The following is a 22,970-nucleotide window of genomic DNA, read 5'->3' as shown; positions in this document are numbered from 1 at the left end:
AGCACACGGGGACTGCCTTTCCCCAAAAATAAGGCCATAATGCTTGAGGAACTTGGCCCAATTTGTGTCTATGCACATAGTTCCCGTGTCTGGGAACTTCTTAGGGGGCTGCCTTCCTGGATGGTCTACAGGAACAAGAGTCTCCAGATGCCCACTCAGAGGGTGGGAGCAGAGGTTTGGCTGTCCCCTGTTGGGATATGACTCAGCCATCCCTCCTTCAGGGACACCAACCTCTCCTGCCCTCAAACACCCTCCGTCCCTGCATCTTGCTTGATCAGGAGCTTTTTCTGAGGCTGAGACTCCCTGAGCCAACAGAGATGGCCCTGCAAGGGCGCCTGCTGGGAAGCTGCTGTGGAGTCATGGGTGAGAGGTGGGGTTCCAGTGGAAGGCAGTGACTCTTGCTTGCTAACTGCATCCAAAATATGAGCCATGTTCGTTGCCATTGTAAGGGTGTCTGTGACAAAAGTCATGTTCAGGAGGCAACCATTGGCTAGTGCCCAAGTTAATGTGAATCTGTGGTACATACACAGTCGTATCTGTCAGCTCCTAATAAAAGAGGGCACCTCACCGTTAAAAAGAACCCAGAGAGAATTGGAGGGTCTCCAAAAGAAACAGAAATACTCAATGCTTCCACTGCTCTCAGGAAGAGAAAGAAGTGCAGTGGAAAGCCAGTGAGCCTAATCCTAAATCTGAGGACAGAGAGACTGACAACCGTGGACATGGTAAAGGGTTCCACTGGACGGTGGCAGAGTGCTTGTCACTCACAGTGGTCTGGGCATGGATCTGTTTTTCCTGAAGTACCTACAGTGATGTAAAACAATGCCATCTTTACTCAGTCTATCACATTAAACTCTGGTGACAGTCATAGCTGTAAGGAGTCTGAGACAGGTGACTAAAAGCACTGAGAAGGCCACGGTGGGAACCTGGGACGGAACAGAGAAAATAGGGCAAACCAAGTAACCTCTAAGGAAGGACTGCTTCACATTTATCACACGTTTCTATCAATATCAGACATTACTAGGAGGAGCCACTGTGGGTGGGGTACTGGAACTCTCGTGAAATCCAAAGCTGTTTTAAAAGACTCATCCAAAAGGTAAGAGTGACCACACAAAAATATATGTGTATGACCTTTTGTGTGTGTCCCTGGGAATAGGGGTTGTTTGGGGCACCACCCCTCAGTGTTCAAGGTTCTATCCTGGTGCTGTGCTCAGGGATGATTCTGGCAGTGCTTGGGGGCGAAATCCAGGGTTGGGATCCAACATGGCTGCAAGGTGTCTTACTCACTGTGTGATCTCCCCAGCCCGAGAAATGTGAACTTGATCTCACTGGACATGAGGAATAGTGACCACAGTCATTTAAGTGACTCGCTGATACGAAGTCAACTGGCTGCTCTACACTCACATCGTGCTAATAGTCCTTGGGGACCAGCAAGCAAAGCTGGAGCTCAGCGGAGCATGCACTGAGCCCTTGAGCCCTCTCCTACTGCAGAAGCATGGTTGGTTATGAGAAAACATGGAGTGAATTAAGTGGGATCAAATATAATATACATAACGTACGTATTATGTGGGCTGCTCCAGCAAAATTTATAACAAGAAGCAAAATCTTTATTAGCCAAAAATCATGTAGAAGCTGGAGCGATAGTACAGTAGTAAGACATTTGCCTTGCACGTGGCCGACCCGGGTTCGATTCCTCCGCCCCTCTCGGAGGGCCCAGCAAGCTACCAAGAGTATCTCATCCACACGGCTGAGCCTGGCAAGCTCCCCATGGCATATTCGATATGCCAAAAACAGTAACAACAAATCTCACAATGGAGACGTTACTGGTGCTCACACCAGCAAATCGATGAGCAACGGGATGACAGTGATACAGTGATACAGTGATGTAGAAGCTAAACAATCCTGCTGACAAGCAGTCCTGCTTGGACGGGAATATAATATTTCACTCCTTTCTGTCCCACACAGTAGCCATCTCTCACTTCTGGGAGTTGAGACACTGGCATGGTGCAGATGGGACTGAGGGCCCAAATCTTTCTTCTTCCTTCAATGTGGTTCATTGACACGCAAAAATCACCTGAGCCAGCAGCCAGGGCATCAGAGCAGAGCTCCAGACAGCAGATATGAACTGCTTTTGGATGACCCTGTCCCCTCCTCTAGTGGCTGCTGCATGGTGACTGCCCAGGGCTCACAGGCCTGGCTCGGGGGCTCACACAATTCTAGCCGTGCTAGCTGGGTCTCACGTCAGGTTGTAGTGCTCCCCAGAGGTCACCACAGTGCTCACACATGGACACACCTCGGGTCACACTTCCCAGCTGTGGAGCACATGTATGGGCACTGAATAGAGACTGTGGGCCCAAAGGCTGGCACAGCAGGCATTCTAAAGCCAGGGCGGGCAGAAACAAGATGCGTATCTGAGGCAGGAACCTGAAGAACCCTCAAGGGACGTTATTGTTGCTGATTTCTATGGACGAGATGATAGGAATTTGGAAACTTCCTTGAATGAACAACCCAATGCCCACTTGGGCAGGACAACACCAAGAAGAACCAGATTGAACTGACCAGACCAGGGGAAGCCCAGAGAGAGAGACTCACATTGACCTGTGAGTGTCAGTTCGCAGGGTCTGCACAGACTGGGGCAGAGATGGTTTCAGCCCAGGTTACAGAAATAATATTTCCTGTGAGGACATTGTAGACAACCTCAATGTTGGGGAGCAGGTCTGGACACCCCGGCTCCCTTACAGCCCTCCCAGAACCACACGAGGGAGGAGAGAACCTCAGCAGATCTGAGGTGGGAGGCAAATGTCACTTGATTCCTTAGGAACAGAGGGTGGGAGGCACCTGCCCACCTCTCTCACTCCCCTTTCAATCTCCCCAGGGACAGTTCAAATATCTCCTTATTTGAGTGCTGGAGGAGGCTTTCTCCGTGCCCCAAGCACCCCAGAAGAGAGTTGCATCAAAAGGAAAGAGAGAGAGAGTTGCAAACTTGTAGGCCAGTGAGGGTCCTGGAGGGGTCCCTCAGTACCGTGGCTAACACAAGGCTTTGCTGATCCTCCAGCCCCTTCCTGGGCAAGGACAGCCCCTTGGCTAAGCTTTCTTTCCCTGACTCAGGATCTAATCAATGTCTCATTCAGTGCACCTGGCCTTTGGCATTACAAATCAGTAAAAGTGGGACACATATTTGCCTCTTCAGGTCCAATGAAAAATAATGGACATCTAAAGCAGAATTTTCTAATGATTTATAAGAAAGAAACATATATTAACACGGATACGTCAATCTTGATGTCACTGCCACCTAATGCAGGTGTATCTAAGTTAATGTTAAGCTTCAGGAATCATTCCAAGCCTGTGGAAACTTCTGGGGACCAGCATAGTCCTCTGACCAGCGTTGTTGACCACTGGTCTACTCTAAAGGACTTCCATTGAGTCTCTAATAGCCAACTCAGACCTTGGTCCTTATCTCACTTGTCTGGTGTGAGCTTGACAAGTCAGAGCTGACAGGCTGAGAGAAGATTTTACAATGCCTAGAAATGACTGTGGCTTAATCTCTAAAAATGAAGGTGGGTTATTAAAAATCAGAAATCAGAAGAAGGAAATCTAATAGGGAAAGTAACAGAAGTAGAAGATGCAATGCAATAAGCCTCCAAACACCGAATAAGTCCATAAATAGATTCTGACCACATCGTTATTAGAGAAATCCTGATTTTAGGTCACAGAGGTAGCCCTGGTACTCATCAGATGGTAGGAAATGAAAACTGCACATGGTCTCGGTATTGGATGGAATGGGATAAAGTGTGAATCCTCTAGTCCTGCTGGGAGTTTCAGGAATGGGGAACAATCTGGATCTTAGGTGTGAAATCAGCATGTTGTTCTTACAATGGCAGGAAATCAAGGGTTTCCTGCATATGTTTTGATTTTGCCTTGCTGACCAGTGCAGGAAATAAACATACACCAAGGTCCTATTTTCTCTCTCTCTTTTCAAGTCTCTACCCTTGATTCCTGTCATGTTCAGTCTATGAATATGATATTATGGTCACTGATACACTGGGAATACATTTTATCAATAGTGTGTGTCACTGTCACTGTCACTGTCATCACGTTGCTCATTGATTTGCTCAAGCGGGCACCAGTAATGTCTCCATTGTGAGACTTGCTTGTTACTGTTTTTGGCATGTTGAATACGCCATGGGTAGCTTGCCAGGTTCTGCCATGCGGGCAAGATACTCTCAGTAGCTTGCTGGACTCTCTGAGAGGGGCGGAGGAATCGAATCCAGGTCGGCCATGTGCAAGGCGAATGCCTTACCACTGTGCTATCGCTCTAGCCCAACAGTGTGTGAAAAGGATAAAATTCTATTTTCCCCTGAAGATATCTAATTAATCACTCTCCTCAAATGGAAAGAGCTTCCCTTCCTCTAATTCTCAGAAACATCCTTGGGGTGCCTCAGATGGAAAGTTTCCCTTCCTCTAATTCTCAGAAACATCCTTGGGGTGATGGGAAAATTGCTCAGACTTGGGTGCTTCAAAATGTCTCATTTTTCCCCTAGGCTTTTTGTCATCCTTCTGTCTCTGGGACTATGCTCTATAAAGTTCTAATTTGTCTACTCTGAAAACACCAATGGAGATCTTGGTTCTAGCCTGCTTTTCGTCATCCATTGTCTGATTGGTTTTTGCTTAGAAGTCACATAGTAAAGCAATTTTGGTGTCTATTTCTAGGAGAAATTCAAATCCTGCACTCACATCACTTTGTAGACAAACACCTACAAAGCAGTACAAATGTTGAACACTTAGATTTCTAGTTTAGTAACAAGGGGTATCTCAAATGCACAATGCTGACTGAAAACGATTTTGTTCTTGTTTTGTTTCTTATGGATAAACACTGATCATCAACAAACGTTCACTACCCATTTTTCATATTGGTAGCCAACTACCTAAGAACCACCGAGGAGTAGAACATCACCAGACTACAGATCAGGACATCATCGTCATCTCATCATCATCATCATCATCATCATCATCATTATCATCACCACCATCAACATCATCCTCATCATCACCATCATCATTATCATCATAATTGGCATCATCATCACCATTGTCATCATCATCATCACCATCATCATCATCATCATCATCATTATCATCATCATCATGTAATAATTATATACAGCATTCTTATTCATACTTATTCCAGAATGGTGGTGTCCTAAACTCTACCTTTTATCACTGCCTTTTATCCTCACAGTCACCCTGTCTTGCAGCTATATTAACGTCCCAGTTGTACAGACAGGAAACCTAGGACAGAGACAGTAAGTATTTTTTGTGAGAATCCCATTCTTCCATGGAGACCACAAGGTCTCAAGGGCATCTCTGCTTGCCTAGTGCTTTCCCTCTCTCTCCCTCTCTCTGTTTCTTCTCTCTCCCTCTCTCTCACCTCCCTGTCTCTTTCTCTCTTCCTATACCTCCCTCCCTCTCCTCTATGTCTCTTACTTTTTGTTTTGAGACACATCTGGAGGAAGAGCTTCCAGGACCATTTGTACTGAATGTCTGGAACCCAAGAGTTCACCCATCAAGGAAATGGGTGAAAGGGGTATAACTCATGTAACAGAATAAAATCCCCAGCCCTTTACTAACATCTGTGCCACCAAAGATGACCTAGCTGGATGTGAGTGATGTCTTTAGGCAGCTGAACATTGGCCCTGCCTGGTCCACTAGGTCCAGCATCTGTCTAGTATAGAGTTGTGAAGTTGAACTTAGTCCAGTTCTGCCCTGCCAGAGACATGGGGGCAGGGGCCAGGGGCCCGGGAAGCAGGGGCAGGGGTGCTGGGGTTGGGGAGGACAGCAGGAAATAGATCAGGGTGTCCTCTGCTCCAGTATTTCATCTACACACTGTCTTCAAAGGAAGGTATGTCCAGAGTGATCTGGGGGTGGAGGAGCGAAGTTCCCACCATACCAAAACCTTGGCAGCCACACTCACACCTCAACAGATGCCACTATGTCTCTACCAGACTCCACAGCCTTATGACTAACCCCACAGAGATGCTAACCTACCAAAAATTTCAGGTACACTGGGTGATTTGGGGGCTGAAACTCCAGACCTCCTTGGAGTCAGGGTGGGTGACCTCCCTCCATTTCCCTGTACTTCCGGAAACTCTGGCAGCCACACCTTATCCGACTTCTGCTGCCATGCAAGCTCATCTACTGGCCCTGCTCCAGAGACTCATGATTAAATCCCGAAAGAGATCAACTTCCCACAAACATCTCTCATGTACCCAATCCCGGCTGGGACCTCGAAGGTGATCTCAGGGGCGGACGGCATCAGTGTCTGCCCTACCAAAGCCCCGGCAGACGAGATCACAGTCTTGGGCCAGACTGCCCACTTACATATCCTGAATTTTCTGAAGCTTGAAATCACCAAACTCTAGAATATTAACATCCCAGAAGGAACACATCAGATTGGATAGGAACGTAAGTAGACATTAACTAATTTCGACTAACAAAAATACTCATACAAAAGACTTAACTAGCAAAAGAGCTTAGTAAACTCTCAGACAAGGACTTAATATCCCCATGGTGAGATACAACAATTTTCACAAATTTTCTTTTACTTAAGTATTTTTCTTATCATCCCATTAGCCAGTTAGTGTAACAAGCAATATAAAATAAATTATTGTGGGCCTGCTACAGGGACAGGCTTGAAAGGTGGCTGGGAAAATGGAGACATGGTAGAGGGAAGGTGACAGTGATGGTGAGATTGGGGTTAGAATATTACATGCCTATAACAAATAATCACAACCAACTTTGCAAACCACAATATTTCAATATAGTGTTGTGGAAGGAGAGAAGGTTTGTTTATGGAGAAGCAAGAGGCAAAAATGTTGGGCTCTATGGGGAAGGAGCAATAATTTGGTAGATACAGTATTTGCTTTGCACACATCCAATCTGGGTTTGATCCCCAGCATCCCATATGGTACCCCAAGTCTTCTGGGAATGATTCCTGAGAACAGAGCCAGAGTCAACCCTGAATACCGTCAAGTGTGGCTCCCAAACAAATCAAAATTGAACTCTCTTCCTGCTCTCTAGTCCCATGTGGGTAGACAGGTATGCAAATAGAGAAGGAGGACATGTGACAGTCCCCTCAAAGATGAGCAAGCAGCGAGGAGCCACTTCATTGGCTTTGTAACCAAAATCCCTCTTTTGCTCACTCAGGCCCTTGAAAGGAGACAGACTTTGGTCGGCCACACTCGGCCCACCACCAGGGTGGACCAAAGACAATGAAGCAAACGGGCTTGCAGAGCTCCAGCTGCATCTCCCTGGGGCAGAGACACAGAGACGCCTTCTTGTCTGGGGCTTCATGTATGCAAGGACCAGGGCAAGTGTCACTGTGAAGGGGAACCAGTGAGTGCTCGACACATTAGCCTTGTCACTACTGTCACCCAGCAGCGTCTCAGTCACAGAGCAAAGGAGTTTTGGAAGAACCGAGTACACTGTCCTTGTCCTATTCTGGGGTTCCCTCCAGGAGTGTACAGGGGCCAAGAGGGTCACACCCAGCCATGCTTGGAAACCACAATACAGGGGAGAGATGGTCCAGGGGTAAAACTTGGGGTCGCACACAGGTAAGGCATTTGTACCTGAGCTTTGAGCTACTTCTCATGCCCCAACTTTCTTGGTTGAACTGTTGAACTGACCAAAATCCATAAAGGAGCTCTGAAGTTCTCAGCAAGAGTTAGAACTTCCCCGGGACACTGATGAAGGCTTGGAGCCACCCCCCACTCCCCCACCCCAGGGCTTCTCTCTCCCACAGCAGCCCTCACTGTGGCTAGAGCAGCACTGGCTGGGGCCCAGCCTCCTCTCAAACCTTCCCCTCTTGGGGAACTTGCAAACACTCCCCTGTGCACTCTGTCAGTCTCGGCAGAGGGTAAGGACTATGGGCTCCCGGGCTGAGAGGTGGACCACGCACAGTACAGCCCAGGGCCTGCCTCTGCAACATCTCTGTCACCCTGATGAGGCTTCAGTGGGGAAATCCTCCAGCAGGTACCTGCACTCCTGAGCCCAGTTGAAATCTGCATTTCTGATGTTTGTGCTCACCAGCGTCTCGGGGGTCCCTGTCTCCCCATCCACTGCCAGGTCTTGTGGCTGGAGGGGAACATCATGATGTTGTCAGTAGTCTGTGGTCTTGTTCTCCCCTTAAACCAGGCACCTTTGTTCCTCCTCTTCCTCTTGGCCTACAGTTTGGCATCCTAGAAGAGGAGAAATGGGCTTGGGCAAGTGTTTCTTCCTCCAGCACTGGATGCACCATCACAGACCAAGAGGCCGAGGCCTGGGGTGCTCAGCAGTAGACGCCCACCTGACCGGCTGAGGACCCCTCCTGTTGACTCTCCAGCACTGCCCTTGTGCAGGACCCAGAATCATAGTAGCACCACGAGGGGAAATAAATATTAGTGGAGGGGCCTCTCAAGTGATATTTAGGGAGCTCAGGGGCCCTCCCTGGAACTCTCCGTCAACCGAGTGTTTCATCTGAAGGTTAGGCCCAAGGATGTGGTGCTACCAGAGGTTGGGGGCCAGTCATGCTAGTGAGGCCACACTATGCTCGGGTCAAGCCAGGGTCAGGCACTTCAAGGCATGAGCCTTAACCCCTGTGCTGTCTCTCTGGTCACTATAAAATGGTTTTAAATTGATTTATAAAAATAAAAAGAAAGAAAGCAAAATAGTGTAATGAGTTTTACCACCCAGATTTGTTCCTACTGGGTTTCCACAGATTTTCCTCCTGCTTTCTGGCACATAGTAGTTAATTCAGCTCCCCGTGGCCCTCATTGATACGCTTCCTGCTCCTCTCCCCGCATATCATCTCCATCTTATCCCGAGAATCATCTACCTGGAAAGTTTCAGTTATTTCTCACCTTTTCTCTCCACATCCTCCTCATGGCTCACCTGCATGGCTCCCAGCATAGCATCATCATCACACATCTGTCGTCAAGTATTAGGCACACGTGGGACCCTAATTGCAGGACTGAGGATGTCACACCGGTCTCAGGACATCCCTGTATGCGTATGACATTTATAAATGATGAGAAGGACTCAGGGTTATGAATGGATTTTCTTGCTCTTAATTAATGTTTTAAATATATGTATTTAATTCATTATTGTAATTTATTTTTATTAAGATACCATGATTTACAAAGTTGTTCATAATAGAGTTGTTTCAGGCATACAATACCTAAGAACAACCCCACCACCAGTGTGACTTTCCCTCCACCAGTGTCCCCAGGTTCCCTTCTACCCATCAGCCTGCACCCCTGTCAGGCACAGAGCAAATTTATTTCACATTGTTTCCTCCCACAAAACGTGAAAGAAAGCTAAATGGGACTATCAGAAAATAAGTCGATTTGTGGTGGTCGAGTGCTATATGTTTTTAACCTATGTAGAGAAATTAAAATCATTTAACACAATATAAAGCCTATTCTCATTTACATAAATAAGTTTCCAACTCTGGAATCTAAAATATAATGCATTAGATTTTAATATGTACTTGGACCTCATTTGTATTTATTTTATATTCCCCACCATTAATAAAACATTTTAAATTATGTTATAATATATTTTAGAGTTTAAAATGAACTCAAAAGTTTGAAATAGGTAAAACCTCAAACATAAATTTAGTAAAAGTGAAAAGAATTAAGAAAATATAAAGGAAAAATTCTGAATAGGCCTATAAATGTACTAAAGTGTTGATTTTATACTAGAAAATATAATTTTTTTTTTTTTTTGGTTTTTGGGTCACACCTGGCGATGCACAGGGGTTACTCCTGGGTCTGCACTAAGGAATTACTTCTGGCGGTGCTCAGGGAACCATATGGGATGCTGGGATTTGAACCCGGGTCGGCAGCGTGCAAGGCAAACGCCCTACCCACTATGTTATCACTCCAGCCCCCTAGAAAATATTATGTTACAGATTTTAAGTGTCTGTATTCATAAGTAAAAGATTGTAATGAAAAATCACATTGGATGCAAAAAAATCTGATCAAACATAGAACTTTCAGTGTATGTGAGATGTTAATTCATCACTAAAACTCTTTAAAACACCCCTTAGGAAGCTAGGAATAAACGTACCTTTCTTAATCTAGTAGAGGGCAACCATCAGCATTTTGAATGAGAGCCACACTCAGAGTTTCAAAACACAAGGGAAATTTTTCCTGTCCTTTACAGAAGCTCTTCTAATGCTTCTTGAATAACTGGTTTCAAGACTCTGAATTCCCTCCATCTGCGGGAAATCAAATGGGTCGCTTGACTTTCCACCACCACCCTCCCCCACCACACACACACCCCATTCTTGCCTGCATTCTGGCACAACTGTGAGCTGTCCACCCTGGGCCCCCTTTGAACTGCCAAAGGGTGTTGAACCATCTCTGGTCTGCCTGTCCTGGAACAATCTGCTGTCAAATCACTTGGCAATGAAGTAGGCTGAGGGGGGCTGTGATGAGCAGAAGCAGCTGCCCGAGGAAAGTGCAGCGCAGGGACCTGCCCCTGGGACAGCATCCTTCCTGTTCTCAGAGTGTCACAGGGGGCTCGAGCAGCACTCAGGCCTTTCCGGTGCCCACGCTAGCATGTCTGTGCCCACCTAACGTCCCACCGCTCTGCTCACCCTCTCAGGCACTCGAGACATTCTCCTCACTGACCACAGCCCAGGCCATCTGCAGCACCGCTCACTCTCCCTGCTCAGAAGGCTCCTGTGCATCCTCGTTTGACGCACCTTTATGGCCCCTTCCAACCTCTGCATGAGCCACCCATCTTCCTGAGTCTGTCTCCACGTCCGGCTTCTCCAGTGGGAACAAGTGGCGAAACGCTTTGGAAACTTGGCAAACAGGACAGGCCTGCACTCCAGTCCCTGACTTAGTGAGTCTGGGGAGATCCAGGAACCTCAATTAGACACAAAGTCAAGACAATTCTGAAGCCAGGCCCAAAGAGAGTTGCCTATAAAAGTTCTGTATGGGGGACCAGGGAGACTGTATAGGGGTTAAGACATATGCCTTGTATTTTCTGACCCCAGCTCAATTCCAATGGCACTCCCATGGCACCCCCACTCCAAGTATTGCTAAGTGAAGCTCTGGAGGCCCCCCAAACACCACTGGATGTGACCTTAGAGGCATCTGAAAATCATCAGAGTCGCGCTGATATTCCATGCACCTCAGGTAGTAAGCAGCACTGCATCCTCATTCAACCAGAAGCCAGGTGAGTCAAGTTAGTACAGAGTCCAGTGTTTCATTCCAAAGCTGTGTGAGTGACCACCTATGTCTATCAGTCCTAGGACTGCAGAAATGGGGGCTCAATGAGACTGAGCGATCCAACTGTGTTCTTGAGCATGGTAATACAATCTTAAATATGAGTAATAAAGTGAACTTTACCGTCAAAGTATCTGCAATAGGTTTTTTGTTTTGTTTTGTTCTGTTGTTTATTTATTTCATTTATTGAATCACCGTAAGATACCGTTACAAAGCTTATGTGTTTGAGTTTCGATCATACAATGATGAAATACCCATCCCTCCACCATTACACATTTTCCACAACCAAAATCCCCAGTATTCTGCCCTTGCCCCAGCCCAACACTTTCCCTGCCTGTGTGACCGACAATCTCTTTCTCTACTTTGATTACATTTAATATTTAGATATCAGTCCCACATTATTTTTTTTATTTTATTAAATCACCGTGTGGAAGATTACAATGCTTTCGGGCTTAGGTCTCAGTTATACAATGCTGAAACAACCATCCCTTCACCAGTGCCCATATACCACCACCAAAAAAAAAAAAAAACCCACACAGTACACCTCCCATCCCGCCCCCCCACCCCCTACCTTGTAACTGATAAGTTTCATTTTACATTCTGTTTACTTTGGTTACATTCAATATTTCAACACAAACCTCACTATTGTTGTTAGGAGTACCCCACTAGATTCAGACCTACTGTGAAGACAAATAAGGTCTCGCGGTTTTGAATTTCTGTACTTTAACAAGAAGTCCAGGGAGATTTCTTCCAGATATTAGATAATTGCAGGCTTGAAAACCCAATCTGTGTTCGTCTTAATATGGCGGCCACCACGCCCTTCATCCCCGGAGAGAAAGAGGCGAGAGAGAGAAATACCTTTCCCCATCTGGGCGGGCACGGGGCCGAGGCTTAGTTCTCAGGCTGGAGACATTCTGCGAGGAGTTGCCCACGCCGAAAGGTTTTGCTGGGTCTGGATTCATGCTTGTGCAGCTGCGGAGAGGCCGCACATGCGTGCGGCCCCCGGGATCACATCTCGGCCACATTATTATTGGGAATTTTCCCAACACCACTCAAACCTGCCGAAAAAGCAATGCTAGACAATTTGTTTTATATTGCTTATTATGAATAAGCAATATAATATCAAGCAGCTTCTCTCCTGGAATTCTAAACTTTTAATATGTAGGTTCTGGAGAGATCTCTGCAGCGAGCTGCTCAGTTCTGGGGTTCATTTGTATGTCTCTGGATCATGGTCATTTAGGTGCTTAATAAGTAGCCGGGGGCATTTTGTGGGTGTCATCTCAGAGTCCCATCAGGGCAGTGTGAAGGAGAGGGACCAGCTCCTCCCCTGTCCTGTGAGGCGTGGTGTTTGCCGCTACTGCTCTCACATACCTGGGTTTTTTGTTGAGTTCTGGAAGATGGCGGCTGCTGGATTTTCTAGGGGGCAGGCGGAGGGACAGCACTTGCTCCCATCTGGAGTAACCCAGTGAAAGTGGCCTATTACAAAATCTGGAAGCATCTCTGCAGCTAGCTGCTCAGTTGTGAGATTCGTTTGAGTGTCTCTAGTATCTGCAGTAGTTAGAAAATTATAGGACTAGTATGTAACAGCAGACTGCCCATTTAGATAGATGGTTTTCTAAGTAAATATAGAATTCAGAGAGCCAATGAATACTACGAAAGGATTGCAAGTATCAACCATAGTCTCAGAAGAGCAACTTGACCGTCATGCAACTTCAAAGTAAGTCAATGAATGACAAATATTGGTAACGGTGACTGTTTTGTGTCATTTCTTTGTGACACACCAGGCAGCACTGGGGGATTACTCCTGGCTCAGGGCTCAGGAACCACATTGCATATGGAGAGCCAGGGATCAAACTTATTATGGGCTTGTGAAAGCAAAGTGTCTTAGCTGCTATAACCTTGCTTCAGGCCCCGATTGAAGCACACTTAAAGAATATGAAATGAAAATAATATTGCACTGGACTCTGTAGAGAAACTTGGCAGGCCAAGAGAACAAAAGGATGCATACAGCAAAAGGTGTTGCTGCTGGAGTGATAGCACAGCTGTAGGGCGTTTGTCTTGCACGTGGCCAACCGGGTTCGGTTCTCAGCATCCCTATTGGTCCCCTGAGCCCCGCCAGGAGTAATTCCTCAGTGGAGAGCCAGGAGTAATCCTTGTGCATCACCAGGTGTGACCGCAAAAAGAAAAAAAAAAAAGAGGCATAAACTGAGCACACAATGGGGTGCCCGAGAGCATTTTCAAGAGAAGCAGGTGGTCTCTTGCTCTCTCCCTCCCGCCACATCTCCAAATTTCTCTCAGAAAATCCACTTTGCCTCGGAGAGGGGGAAAAGCACAGCGTCCGTCGGGGCCAACGGGTCCGTCTGTGGGCCCAGCTGAGCACTGTGCGGGGAGGGCCAGCGCTCCCGGGGCGTCACTGCAGGGACAGCGGGTCCAGAGAGGCGGTGAGCGGGACTCAGAGCCCAGGGAAAGCGAGCAGGCATTGGCGTCAGGCGCGCCAGGCAGGACCTCAGTCTGTGGAGGCTGAGGGGATGCACCACTCTGACCACGTGGAGGAGCGGGCAGGACTAAAGGGTCTGGATCCCTCCCCGAGAAAATAAGGGACCAAAGCACAGGAGGAGGTCGGCCCAAAACAGCAGCCCCTCAGTCACAGCCGCCCCACCCCCACCCCCAGGCACAGGCCTGTGAGGGGGTTCTGTCGGGAAGGAGCCCCCTCCCCTGAAAAGCATGAAAGTGCCCAGAAGTGGGCCATAGCCTGAGGCACTGCTGGAAGGGAGGCCACACCCCCAGGCGTTACACAGGCCAGGTCACAGCCCCAGGCGGTACACAGGCCAGGCCGCACCCCCAGGCATTACACAGGCCAGGCCAAACCCCCAGGCATTATACACGGAGGCCAAAACCAAGGCATTACACAGGTGAGGCCAAAACCTAGGTGTTACACAGGCGAGGCCACACACACATGTAGGTTTTACACAGGTGAGTGCACACCCCCAGTAGTTACACAGGTGAGTCCACTCCCCCAGGCCTTACACAGGTGAGGCCACACCCCTAGGCAACAGGCAAGTGAGGCCACACCCCAGGCATTACACAGGCGAGGCCACACCCCTACATCACACAAATGAGGACACCCTGCCAGTTGTCACACAGTCCAGCCTACCCACTCAGCAGTCACACAGGGGAGGCCACACCTCCAGGCAACTGGAATGGGAGGCTACAGCCCTCAGTCCTCAAGAGTACAGGTAAGTGGAAGAGAGCAGCTTCTGCATACAAATTGTCTGAATGGGGAAAAAAGAAAAAGAAGAGGCCATAGAGACAGTACAGAGGGTAGGGCGATTGCCTCATTCAGGGACGACCCAGGTTGAAATTCCAGTACCCCAAGCACCACCAGAGATGGATCCCTGAGTACTGAGTCAGGCATCAGCTCTGAGCACAGCGGGTGTGAAAAAAAAGTTTGCTCTTTCTTCATTTCCCTGACACTGCATACTGTCCCCCACCAGGGGGAAAAAGGAGCAAGACCTAGTGATCTGCTGGAAGCAGGAAAGAGTGACGAAGCATGCCTTCCTTGTGTATAAGGAAGTGTGCGTCCGTGTGAGCCTAGTAGGCAGCTTGACCAGGACCTTGACAAAGAATCTTGGCCACGGGGATGTGATGCCACAAACAGGTCAACCTGTAGCTGCAGGGCGAGAGCATCAGCAGCCTGATGGTGCCTTCAGGCTTCCTGACACCTCACAATTGCTGCTGTGCCTTTGGGCAGACCCCAAGACCTTGGGACCAAGTTTCCCAAGAAATTAAACAGCCAAAAGTTAGGTATGTGAGAGCCATGCCCACAAACCACGTCTGGCTCCGCTAGACAAGCTCATTTATTGACCGTATTTCAGAGACCCATAGATAAATCTCCAAGAAATCAAAAGCCAGAGACACAGCAGCAATTCCCGGAAGACACCACAGAACTGGAGATCACTCCAGGCCCTACACCGAGCCAATTTCACTGGTGCACCCAAAATAGAGCAGGTGCAATCTCCCCACCTACTCCAAATGGAATCTTGACAACCAAGAGCTTCCACAAGCAAGGCCCAGTATGGTGGTTCCAGGACTAAATCTCCATGCCACATGATGGCAGAGGTGCTGGTGTCCCTCCCTGGCTCCACTCCTGCTTGTTGCCCACAATGTGCCTCAGGGTGCCACTTTAGCGCAACAACAACCCTGGTTCAGAGACACAGGAATGAGTTCCAAACAACTCTAAAAAACTGGAGATCTCTCCAGGCCCCAAACTGAGCCAATTTCACTGGATCATCCCAGATGGAGCAGGTACTGTGTGCCCACCTACTCCAAATGGAATCCTGGCGACCAAGAGCTTCCACAAGCAAGACCCAGGTATGCGGGTTCCAGGACTAAATATCCATGCTGCATGGCGGCAGAGGTTGTTCCTCCCCGACTCCCCGACTTCTTATTGGCCTGGGTGTTACACTCAAAATGTGGCTCCTGGTGCCACCTTAGTGCAGAAACAGTCCTGGTACAGAGACGCCCAACCGAATCCCCAAATGAATTACTGCCCTCCGGAAACGTCTTTGAACCCAACCATTTCAATCTAGGATTCTAGAAGCGAGTGGCCGCAGCACCCAAGATTTTCAAAATGAGCAATGGACAATAAATGATGTAGCATCTGCCCCTAGCAGGCAGGCTTGAATGGTGGTGGGAAAAGTTGAGCAAAACATAATGCCCAAAAGTAGAGAGAGAGTACTGGGGAAACTGTCTGCCATGGAGGCAGGGTGAGGACTGTTGGTGGGAAGTGTGCACTGGTGGAGGGATGGGTGTTCTGTCATTGCCTGAGTCTCGAACATGAAAGTTTTGTAACTGTGTCTCAGGGTGATTAAAAACAAGTAATGTGGAGTTCATGCCCAATTCAATCAGCTTAGTCAATGGCTGAATAAAAAGCAGTACTCCTACATTAAAAAAAAAATCTTGGCGAGAAAGATACTTTGATACTTTTTACATGGGCGTGAAAAAGGCAACTCATGACACCCCAGATTATGCACATATGCAAGAGAAGATGAAATTCTTGTCATCAAAACATGACAAAATTTTGTCAATTTATGTATAACTTATAAATTAACTCTTTCCCAAATCCGCCCACTTGGAGAGCCCGGCAAGCTACCAACAGTATACAGCCTGCATGGCAGAGCCTGGCAAGCTACCTGTGGCGTATTCAAGATGCCAAAAACAGTAACAACAACTCTCAGAATGGAAACTTTACTGGTGCCCGCTCGAGCAAATCAATGAACAACAGGATGACAGTGACTTGTGACTTGTGTGTTTCCCAAAACTGTTTAGAGTACTCAGGGCAACTGTATACGGATACAGACTCTAGTGAGTGGATCATTAAATACTGAAGTTCCCTATGTAAAATGATCACCGATTTTTCCACTGTTAAATCCATGACGCATTGTGTGCCCACACCAGCACAGTCAGGCGTGGCCCTAGTGTCCCCAAACATCACTGGGCTTGAGCAGCATTCAATTCACGTTCCCAACAAGCACTAAACTTTCCAACCAGATGGACAAACGTCACTGGGAGTAGCTACCAGTTTCCCAAGCATTGCCCAGAACACGAATGGGAGAAGGGTAGGGGGAAACTTTGGCCAATGATTGCTGGTGGTGGAATCAAACGGGCCCATTCAGGCTGAAGGTACACAGGAATATTGCCAGCAGCTGCACTCACAAGAGGCTAAAGGCAAAAGCAAGTCAGAGGTCACCTAGGGAGATGTGAATGAAATGGGCAGGTCGGGAAACTACCAAAGGACACACCAGGACCAAAATGAAATGGCCCAACTGCTGGGGTGGAAAACTCCATATTCAAGAATGAGGGGCCGCTGGTTCATGTGTGAACAGAGATATGGAAGGAAATTCTGCCTGAGTGTTTGACACAGCAATAAGCTATCTGATGTGGGGGCAACTAGCTTCAGAGCTCGCTAGTGAAATCTCAGATACTAAGCAGTGGATAAACAGACTTCAGAAAAAACCTGCTTTGCCATTAAGAAATCCCACTAGAAAATGGCTAATAGTAGTACATAGTAGAAGGCTGAGGTATATTTTAATAATCACATAAAATAACCGGACATTGCAATGACTGCTACAAAGTAATTGCAATTCAGACACATAATTTGATAACACCAATTCTACCATCACATTCATTTCAACGGAACTCATTGAAGGGCCATCACTGATAACAGTACTTTTAAATACAATTAATTGAAAAGAATACTCTGATGTAATCAATTCAGCACAAAACTGCTAGACATGGTGAAGAATGAAAGGGTGCTGGGTTTAGTGTTCTCTGAAGCAACTGCTGTGTCAAAAACAAATGGGAAATTTGTCAGGTTAGGATCAAACATAATGTGAGACTCAGGGAGAGGAAACAGTGTGCCCAAAGCACTTGGCATGGGCCCGAGTCACCTGTGAGGATGATCCTGAGCTGGGCCTCCACCCCCAGCGCCCAGGGCACCTGCTGTGCCACAGGTTCTACCTGAAGGGTCGACTTGCAGCGCTGTCTCCAGGGGGCGCTGCTCCCCCTTGAAACACCAGCAGGCTCCAATAAGCCAATGCTATAGGAAATCATTCCATAGAAAAGCTCCACCACAGGGAGGGAATGGGGAAGGGCGGGGCGGGGTTTGAGCCCACTAGAAGGTTCTACACAAGAGACTAACTTCTGAGCAGAGAATTAAGTCTTAATATTCTGGCACATCCTAGACCCCAGGATTCCGACACAGAGGCCTACGCTGCAGATGCCTGTCCCTACCCCACCTCCCCACTCTTGGTGGATACTTTGTGTTTACCTAATAGGGCTGGGACTTTGTTGCCACAGAGAAAGTGTAGCAGTTTCAACTCAGATGAAACCAACCAATTCCCAGGTCCCAGCAATTTTCTAATATCAGGAAAAAAATAACAGAAACCTGGTCTTAGTGCTGATTGCACAGTCATTTCCCAAGAAGCTGCAAGGCTCAGATCCCTCTCTACATCCCTTGTGTTGGAGAAAATAGAGCTTCCAGGACCAGTACTCAGTGGCCAGAGGTCTATGGGTAATTCTTGAAACTATTGATCCCTGTCACTTTCCCATTACAGACACATTGCCACCTCTGGAAACCACTGATCTCTGGAGAAAACAATATAGGAGATAAACAAACCAGCTACTATTCCACACCCAGCATGGTGTTGGAACAAAAGCAGATCCATAGACCAGTGCAATAGGTTTCAATATTCTTACACATCCCCTCAAATATGAGATCATCTAATCTTTGATAAGGGAGCAAGAAATGTAAAGTGGAACAAGGAAAGGTTTTTTTTTTAACAAATGGTGCTGGCAAACCTGGACAGCTACATTTAAAAAAAATGGCCTCAGACCTCTACCTAACACCATGCACAAAAGTCAGATCAAAGAGGACTAAAGACCTTAACATTAGTCCAGAATCCATCAGGAACATTGAAAAAAAATCAGAAAACTCTCTAGGATATTGAAGCTTAAAGGTATCTTTCGAGACAAAATGCCATTGACCAAGTAAGTGGAAAAAGAGATAAACAAATGGGACTACCATAAACTAAGAAGTTTCTGCATCTCCAAAAAACCAAAAAAAACAGTGACAGTCTGCTTACAAAGAATGCAATGACAGTCTACAGGATGGGAAAGGATATTCACCCAATAACTCTCCAATAAGGGGCTAATAACTAGAATGTAAAAGGCACCAGTTGAACTCTACAAGAAGAAAACATCCAATCCCAGTAGAAAATGGGGCAATGAAATGAACAGAAACTTTCTCAAAGAAGAAATCCAAATATTCAAAAGACACATGAAAAAATGCTCTTCATCACTAATTATCAGAGAGATGCAGATCAAAACAACAGTCAGATATCATCTCACACCATAGACTGGGACATATCCATAAGAACAAAAGTGTTGGCATGGACGTGGGAAGAAAGGGACTCTCCTTAACTGCTGGTGGGAATGCAGACTGGTCCAGCCTTTTGGGAAAACAATATGGATATTTCTCAAAAAACTAGAAATTGACCTCCTATTTGACCCAGCAATAACTTTTGGGAATATATTCTGGAGATGCAAAAAGTACAGTAGAAATGACATCTGCATTTGTATGTTTATTGCAGCACTATTTACAATAGCCAGAATCTTGGAAAAACCCGAATGCCCAAGAACAGACGACTCGTTAAAGAAACTTTGATATATCTACACAATGGAATACTATGCAGCTGTTAGAAAAAATGAAACCATAAAATTTGCATGTAAGTGGATCAACATGGAGGGTATCATGCTAAGTGAAATGAAACAGAAAGAGAGTGACAGACATAGAAGGACTGCACTCATTTGTGGAATATAAAGTCACAGAATGGAAGACTAACACCCAAGGATAGCAGAGATAAGGGCCAGGAGGTTCACTCCAGAGCTTGGAAGCCTATCTCATGTACTGGGGGTAAAGGCAGGTGGGATGGAGATGAGACCACTAAGTAAATGATGGTTGAAGGGATAGCTCAGGTTGGTAGATGAGTGCTGACAGTAGACTATGGATCAAGCATAATAGCTGCTTAGTACCTATACTGAAAACCATAACACCCGATAGGAGAGAGAAAGAGGGAATGTGTCTGCCACAGAGGCAGGGGGTGGGAAGGGGTGAGGGTGGTGGAGGGACACTGGGAACATTAGTGGTGGAGAATGGGCACTGGTGGAGGGATGGGTACTCCAACATTGATTGAAGCGTAATCACAAATGCTTGTAAATTTGTAACTGTATCTCACTGTGATTCTTTAAAATTTAAAAATAAATCGGTAAAAACAAAAGAGAAAAGAAAAGGAACCGAAGACATAGTACAGTGGGTGGGCACTTTATTTTATTCAGCCAAGCTGAATTGAATCCCCAGTACACCATAGAGTCTCCTGAACCCACCAGAGGCCACCCCTGAATGAAGTGCAGTAAGCCCTGGGCTCCTGAGGATGTGCCCCACCCCAAATTAATGAAAATAAATCTGCCCAACCTATTCACGCCTGAACAGTGAGGCTTCCTCACAGCACTTCGGGGATCTGGGTTTTTGTGGGACAGAAGATAGCACCATCATAGCTACATGACCACAGACAGGGAGATAGCTCCGCGAGCCAGACACTGCATGTTCCCAGAGCAATGCCTGGGGTGACCACTCACCCCTACCCCCAGATCCCCAACCGACCCCACACCACCCATATACCCAAACCCACAAGAACCACACCCCACACAGAGCCAGCTGTGAGTACTCCTTGAGCACTGCTGTGTGTGGCCCCCAAACCAAAATAAATAAATCAAACAAAGCTAAACAAAGCTGAAAGGCTGCAGTGACCGTATTAGGAACTCTGTGTTAGTAATGGCTCTAATTTGAACAGGCATAGTGAACAGGATATCTGGGTTTATCTTTAATCTAGTTGAGACCATCACTGGCATAAGTCCTGGGAAGGCATGCAAAAGCAGAAGAATAAGCAACAGTCCAAGACCATAAAAGGTAAAACACCCAACAGCAGACAGGGCAGGGGAAAGGAAGTCAGGTAGAGTTACCTGAGATTTAGGGCCAGGGTTGCAAGGAAGGAATAAGCCAATCAGACAAAAACACCACCTGAGGGTCCTGGGGGGAGTCAGTCCAAGGAAAGCAGGTGCAAACCAAGAGGGCATAAAAGGGGCTGCTTACAGCAAGGCAGGGTTCCACTCTATGCAGGGGAATTTGGTTGACCAGTCACATATGCTTGGCGTGAATAAAGGAAATCTGCTCACAATTTTTACTATGTCTCGTTCCTCGAATCACGGACCCTAATAAAAACCAACAACAAAGAAAACTCCATGAGACAGGTGGAGGGTAGTGGATGGTTCACAATGTTTTGCAAGCAGGGAGGGTAGCTCAGGGTTCTGGAACATCTAACGAAGCAGTTTCCTGGCTGACTTTCCAAGGGCAGACTTGGAATACTGAGTCAGAGACTAGAGATATGAGTATAGAAACAATCCTTTAGATGTTCTGTTAGATCTGTGTCAGAAGGGATTAGTTAAAGGATGGAGGTACTATGCTGTGATGTGGTGGCAAAGATGTGTATGAGGCTGGGGAGATTCAAACGAAGAAGTTTCCAAATACAGAGAAAGGAGGAAAGGAGGGGAGGGAGAAGGAGAGGAAGGGGGGGGGAGGGAGGGAAGGGAGGGGCAGAGAGAAGGGGAGAGACAGGAGGCAGGTGGGATATGTAGGAGGATGAAGAGGAATGAAAGGAATGGAGGGAATGGAAGGAGAGGGAGAGGGAGGGGATGGAGGAGACTGTGGCAGGAGGGGGCGGGTGGTACGAAGCCCTAAGCTCTGGTCTAATAGTGACTGTGGCTGAGTCTGGGTGTTCCCAGGAGCGGGAAGGGGAGGCTGTGCTTGCTGGCCTTGGTGTGTTGTTAATGGTTCATATAAACAGTGTCCAGAGCACTTTGTTGTCCCAGTTCTGTTGGGAGGAAGGAGGGCGAATGGTCTGAGTAGAACCTGGCAGGTGTGGGGAGCTGGGTCAGGGAATGGACAGTACTCAATGCCCTGCAGAAGGCCCTGACCAACCCTCCCACCTCTCTACCCCACAGGACTGAGGCAGGAAGTGGGGGGGAATCCCCCACCGGGCTCAGCCTGCCTGTCTGGCCTGCAGAGGGAGCTGGTCTGTGGGCTGGGGACTGAGACTGGAGGGGTCCAGCAGCCTGCAGTCCCTCACAGTGTGGCAGCCAGGCGGGTGCTCAGCAAGGCTCCAAAGACAGTTCACTACATCCCCACCAGAGAGCTGGAATAGCTGGAAACTGGGCTGCAGGGCCAGAGGAGGAGGCGGTGTCTCAAAGTAGACTGACCTCAGTGTCTGCCGGGGAAGGAGGGTAGCATCCAAGAGCAACAGAACCCCAGCTCCTCAGCCTGGAACTCTGGAACTTGAGGTGCCCAGAGCTCAGTCACCTCTGAAAGCCATAGGAGGACATCCAGTGGCCCCTCCGGGCCCTCCTACAGTCCTGCTTTCTTTTGCTTCAGCAGAAATACTGAAACATCTTAGCTGAGACGTTGGTTCATGATCAAAAAGACGAGCTCAGAGGAGCTGTGGGCTGCTGAAGTGAGCAGACCGTGGAACAGAGGACCAGACCGCACACGCACACTTCCACCCGCCAGCTGGCACCTGTAAAAGCAGGCCAGAACACACGCCCCCCCCACAACCACCACTCATGGATGGCTCTACGGGGCCAGGGAGGCGGCACCTTGCTTTCAGGGTGAGGCTCTGGGTTCACATTGGCCTCAGGGTGCTGCGTGTGAAGTGCGTGTCACAGGACACATCTCTAGGTCTCCTGGTGACAGCCTGACCCTGGAGCAGGGAGGAGGCCTTGGGACTCACAGTTAAGGTGGGAATGGTGGTTTCCTGGGGGAGTTCGAGTTCTCCGGGGTCAGAGGATTGTGAATCAGGCGAATCCAGAGGGTCTAGAAGGAATCGCATCTGACATGGGCTGGGGCACGGGGGTGGGGGGGAGTGGAACAGCTGCCAAGAATCAGTATAGACCAGCCCCTCCTGGGCTCGGCGCTGCAGGAGCCATGACAGAAGTGCCTGTCAGACCCAGGCAGACAACTGAGCTTCTTCCTCTGACTCCCACACAGAGAGGAGCACCGTGAACTCCCCTGTTCGCCCAGGTGAGCCCCAC

At 47.7% G+C, this 22,970-nt stretch overlaps 1 protein-coding gene across 5 annotated transcripts in view; it reads right to left on the bottom strand.

Annotated features, from left to right (window-relative positions):
- The window catches only part of LOC129406509 (ral guanine nucleotide dissociation stimulator-like), a 53,782-nt gene that overhangs the window by 7,197 nt on the left and 23,615 nt on the right, over positions 1-22,970 (bottom strand). Inside the window, exons 3-6 of one of the 5 annotated variants that reach the window (XR_008631057.1) lie at positions 12,129-12,328; positions 10,102-10,252; positions 8,923-9,032; positions 8,080-8,231 (exon numbers count right to left, since the gene is read on the bottom strand). The exons of 1 other annotated variant lie outside the window; for it this stretch is intronic. The gene's annotated coding sequence lies outside the window, so the exon portion shown is untranslated. Of the gene's footprint in view, positions 1-8,079; positions 8,232-8,922; positions 9,033-10,101; positions 10,253-11,333; positions 12,346-12,641; positions 13,423-22,970 lie in introns of those variants that run through there. 3 more of the 5 variants (XR_008631058.1, XR_008631059.1, XR_008631060.1) reach the window with 3 other exon arrangements.

The sequence above is a fragment of the Sorex araneus genome, chromosome 7, assembly GCF_027595985.1.
Source record: "Sorex araneus isolate mSorAra2 chromosome 7, mSorAra2.pri, whole genome shotgun sequence".
Classification (NCBI taxonomy): domain Eukaryota; kingdom Metazoa; phylum Chordata; class Mammalia; order Eulipotyphla; family Soricidae; genus Sorex; species Sorex araneus.
This window is presented reverse-complemented; position numbering and strand designations above follow the sequence as displayed.